Genomic DNA, 5,763 nt, shown 5'->3' on the forward strand with positions numbered 1-5,763 from the left:
CGACAGCCATATTAAAACAACCACAATCGTCACCTCCACCATGGTAGTGCCTGCTTTCTCTGTCACAGTGCTGCTTCTGTGTGTGCATGTGTATCAGAATGCAAATATATATATATATATATATATATATATATATATATATACATATATATATATATATATATATATATATATATATATATATATATATATATATATATATATATATATATATATATATATATATATATATAATCATGATTCATTCTGCCCACCTCTACGCATTATATGGGATACATTTAGCCAAGAGTATGAATAAGGTAGGGGTATACGTTGCTGGTAAACTGAACATACTTTTTTTTTTTAAATGACTGTTTTAACCTAATGTGTTCATTTATGACAGTACAGATGAAATTGATGTTGACGGAAAGAGCACATAATTATATAAAAAAAAAATGTATATTTTGCCATCATAAGGAATATACACACATTATAATATACAGTAAAAAAAAAAAAATCATTATCTACTAGCTGTTAACAATACTACCTAAACATATCTTTGTATACATAAACATACAGTACTTCCATAATTATTTCCTAATGATTTTCAAAAACATTAATCCTTGCCAGCTGCTTTATTACTTTTGTACCAATAGCTTCCTCTGTGATAAAGTCCTTAATGTGATGTGCCCTAATAACACTGTAGCACTGTGATACCAGCTTTATTAATGTGATGTGCCCTAATAACACTGTAGCACTGTGATACCAGCTTTATTAATGTGATGTGCCCTAATAACACTGTAGCACTGTGATACCAGCTTTATGAATGTGATGTGCCCTAATAACACTGTAGCACTGTGATACCAGCTTTATGAATGTGATGTGCCCTAATAACACTGTAGCACTGTGATACCAGCTTTATTAATGTGATGCGCCCTGATGACACTGTAGCACTGTGATACCAGCTTTATGAATGTGATGTACCCTAATAACACTGTAGCACTGTGATACCAGCTTTATTAATATGATGTGTCCTAATAACACTGTAGCACTGTGATACCAGCTTTATTAATGTGATGTGCCCTAATAACACTGTAGCACTGTGCTACCAGCTCTAGTAATGTGATTTGCCCTAATAACACTGTAGCACTGTGATACCAGCTTTATTAATGTGATGTGCCCTAATAACACTGTAGCACTGTGATACCAGCTTTATTAATGTGATGTGCCCTAATAACACTGTAGCACTGTAATACCAGCTTTATTAATGTGATGTGCCCTAATAACACTGTAGCACTGTGATAGAAGCTTTAGTAATTTGTGAACACGATTGTCCTCACTGCGGTGTTAAACTTATGGGTGTTTAGACAATCAAGTATTCTCTGTATCGCAACACTGTGTGAGATGCGAAACACAGCTGTGGAAGTAAAGAGTGGCATAGGCTGATGTTTTAAGAATTTCTACTTATTTATTTTTATTTACTTATTTATTTTTTATTTTTCCAGAATTTCAAAGCATTTCTCAGATGCACCGACGAGGCCTTCTCTGTCATGTCAATAAAAGTGCTTTAACCCGCGGCGTCCCATCGACGTACTTCCACGTCCTCACGTTTTGTCACTGCCAATCCTGTTGACATACTTCAACGTCCTGCAATTGCAAGGTTCATAATTTCCACAATTTTCAAAATTCGCGCGAGATTTTCGATTCGCCCACCTACCCAAGCCTCCCCTACCTGCCGCCAGGTGGGCAGTGTCCCAGACCCCGCGTGACCCGCACTCGCCCTTGTCTCGGTCACTCACCTGTTAGCAGTGACCCAGGTCAGACATGGCGCGTAAAGGTCTCTCAGACGACGAAATACAATCTGCCCTGGATGCCTTAACTGGAGATAGTGATTCTCCACTTGATGATGATGTGGTGGACCGAGATTATGTGCAGCCTGAGAAGGAAATAACAAGCAGTGATGAGGATGTCCCTTCGCCCCAGAAAAAGCGGTATGTCAGATATCATAAGGCATGGGAAGGCCAGCCTGCACCCACAACACCTGCATGGACCTCTCTCCATCCCCTAGAGAGAGATTCTGATGAGGACGATGACGATGACGGCGGCTTAGGACGTGATGTTGCCTCGTGGTTGGGGAAGGAAAAAATCTCACCCCGAGGATCAGAAGGTGGGGCGAGAAGGTAAATAAAGTATGGCCTAGTGTTTTGTCTGGGGAAGGCGAAAGTGGTGTGGTGGGAGTGCGGGGTGAAAGGGAAAGTGGTGTGGCAGGAGCGAGGAGTGAAAGGGAAAGTGGTGTGGCGGGAGTGCGGGGTGAAAGGGAAAGTGGTGTGAGGGAGGCAGCACGAGCATGTGGTGCACGTAGGCCTAGGGAAGAGGAGGTGGAGCCACTCCCCAGCACGTCTTTTGCCATACAATATTCCCAAACTTCCTCCCCACAGCCCCAGGATGTGGGGAAAGGAAGGAAAGGGAAGGGAAAGGGTAAAGGAAAAGGGAGAGGGAAGAGAAGTGCGAGTGATGAAAGGCGCCGCTCTCCACCTCCCCCACCACCATCAATGTTGCATTGTGCCTTCAGCCATGCTTCAGAGAGTACCATAACCTCCTACACTACTGAAACTGTGTAAGATGGCGATATGATGCTCAGTATAATGGTAAGGCCAGTCAGTATGTGCTAAGTCTTATATAAACTTGAAACGGGTGTAATATTTTCAGGAAAGTAATGTATAAGTTGAGAAACAGTGTAAGTTGAACGAAGTGATATCAAAACTACACCCACTGTATAAATCTGCGAAAATATGACGCTCAGTATAACACCCTGGTCAGTAAATATGTGATAGCAAGAATATAAAGTGGAAACGGGTGTAATGTTAGCAGGAAAGTAATTATAAGTTGAAAAATAGTGTAAGTTGTAACAATTGATGTCACGAGTACACCCACTGTGTAAATCTGCGAAAATATTACGCTCAGTAGAACATTCTGATCTGTAAGTATGTGATAGGAATGATATAAAGTGGAAAAGGGTGTAATGTTAGTAGGAAAGTAATTTATAAGTTGAATACTAGTGTCAGATGAAACAAATGATATCGCGATAACACTCACTGTGTAAATATGCGATAATATGACGCTCAGTAGAATAGTAAGGTCTCCAATTATGTGATAGCAATTATATCAAGTGGAAACATGTGTAATGTTAGTGGAGAAGTATTATATAAGTACAAAAATAGGTTGTAAGTTGAAATAATAGTCATAGCGGCTTCACCCTCTGTGTTATTATGCGCTATTATTACGCTAAAGATTATCGTAAGGCCTGAAACTATCTCAAAACAGTTCTCTAAAGTGGAAAAGTGTATTATGTTATTAGGAAAGTATTATGTAAGTTGAAAAAAAACAATACGAGTTGAAACAACAGTCACAGCGAGTTCACTCACTACGTAAATAAGCGCTAACATTACGCTAAATAATTATTGAAAGGCCTGTGAATACGTAAAAACAGTTCAATAAAATGGAAAATGGTATAATGTTATTGGAGATGTATTATGTAAGTAGAAAAAATGATATGTATCATGATTCAGGAATGTTAGCGATTCATCGTGACCAGTCTGCCCGATTTTCCTCGGTTCGCACGATGGTACAATGCTTATTTCAGCTCTATTTTTGTATAAAATCCACTTTACTCTTGTATCACATGTTTTTATGTTTGTAATAAATACATATCTACTTACTTTCATTGGTTTCCCAGACTTATAATACCATAGAAAACGTGAGAGCCTCAGACCACCTACACAGAACACGGTGCCAGGTGTAACGAAGGTATACCTGTTTAGGCAACTTATGGACCCCGGTGAACACTTTCTTCGTGATTGACCATTGTTTCTGATCAAAAGTGAAAGTTTTAGCAAAAAAAATTTGGGTCCAAAAATGGTCGGGATTGGGGGGGTATCAGTGGTGAAAAAGTGGTCGGGACGGGGCGGGTTAATAGCTATTGCCTTTAGTTGCTGATATCAGTGCCTCTTGACAAGGAGTTAATTTTGCTTTTATAAATATAAGAAATTAATGACATCGAAATCCTTGAATTTTCATTGGCCCATTGACAGACTCAGATGAAGCAAATAAACAAATAAGGATAAACAAACAAACAAACATAAAACAGAACTTGCTTTTTTCTTCATATTTATGAGTTTAGCAGCTAACGTAAAATCAAATTATATATGAATTTTTCGTTCCCTTCTGTGTATAAGTGTTTAGGCAGAGAAGGAAATGGGGCTGAAATAAATATATGGCGCTTATATCAATGTGAGTTTCATGATCCTGCCCCACTCCTGTAGTACTGAATAATCCTTGCAGTAGGCTCTGTTACTGTATTACAACTCTCTCTCTCTCTCTCTCTCTCTCTCTCTCTCTCATTTTTGTAAGTTTTGCTATATTTCTATTTCTTTTTTTCTTTCTCTGTCTATCTGTCCTGCTGTCTATCTACTTCCTGTCTCTATACACGTATTCATATATCTCTCTATCCATCTCAGTCAGTCAGTCAGTCTGTCAATGGATGAATTAATTTTTATATTTTTGTCCAGTATATCCATCAACATACCTATATATATCCATATATCTATACATCTGTCTATTTGTATGTATGTATTTATCCATTTATGTAGGCTAGATATTTATCTATCTATATCTATCCATCTACCCGCACGTTTTTCTGTATCTAGATTTATCTGTTTATCTACTTATCTCTCTCTCTCTCTCTCTCTCTCTCTCTCTCTCTCTCTCTCATGTATCAACCCTATTCATCTATCAGTCTATAATATATACATATATGCATATATGTATATATGTATGAATGTATATATGTATGTACATATGTATTTATGCATGTATCTATCTATCTATCTGTCTGTCTATGTCTGTCTCATGTATCATCCCTATCCATCTGTCACTACATGTATGAATGTATGTATGTATGTATGTACGAGTATCTCCGTCTGTCTCATGTATCAACTCTGTTCATCTATCGGTCTATATATCATTCATCATCATCATCATCTGGACCTTCTTTACCCAAGGGCAAGGTGAGTAGTAGCAATGTCCAGACAGCCCAAATTTGCCTAATCCAATGGGCCACGCTTCCATTCACTCATCATTCAAGCCCCCTTAGTCCTGGTTCTATTGGAAACACCAAAAACAATCACCACATTCTGTAGCTTCAAGTAAAAGTATCTGATTGAGTCAATCCGGATGCTGCCACTTTAACCCGCCCCGTCCCTTCGATGTATGGGTACATTGCAACGATTTGCATTTGCCAGTCCTGATGACGTACCGGTACGTTGTGCAATTGCAAAGTGAATAATTTTGACAATTTTCAAATTTCGCGCTTGATTTGCGGTACGTATCCTCGCATGACCTTCTCCTACCTGCCACCAGGCTGGGACACTTGGCAACCCCGCGGGACCCGCGCTAACCCGCTGCTCGTTCACTCACCTGGTAGCAATGGTCCTGCTCAGACATGGCTAAGAGAGGTCTCTCAGAGGGCGAAATTCAAGCCGCCCTGGACGCCTTTACAGGTGACAGTGATTCCCCACTGGACGACGAGGTTGTGGATAAAGATTATGTGCAGCCAGAGGATGAAGAAACCACCAGCAGTGATGAAGAAGTCCCGTCTCCAGGAAGCGGCAGTACATGACTTACTGTGCTGCTAGAGAGGGGCAGCCCGCCAAGAAACCACGTGCAACATCCTATGCCCAGCCCCAGTGTGATGTGGAACCATATTTCGATGACGATGATGAGGAC

This window comes from Coenobita brevimanus, chromosome 74, assembly GCF_032717465.1.
Source record: "Coenobita brevimanus isolate Jiangsu-jjx chromosome 74, ASM3271746v2, whole genome shotgun sequence".
NCBI classification, from domain to species: Eukaryota; Metazoa; Arthropoda; class Malacostraca; order Decapoda; family Coenobitidae; genus Coenobita; species Coenobita brevimanus.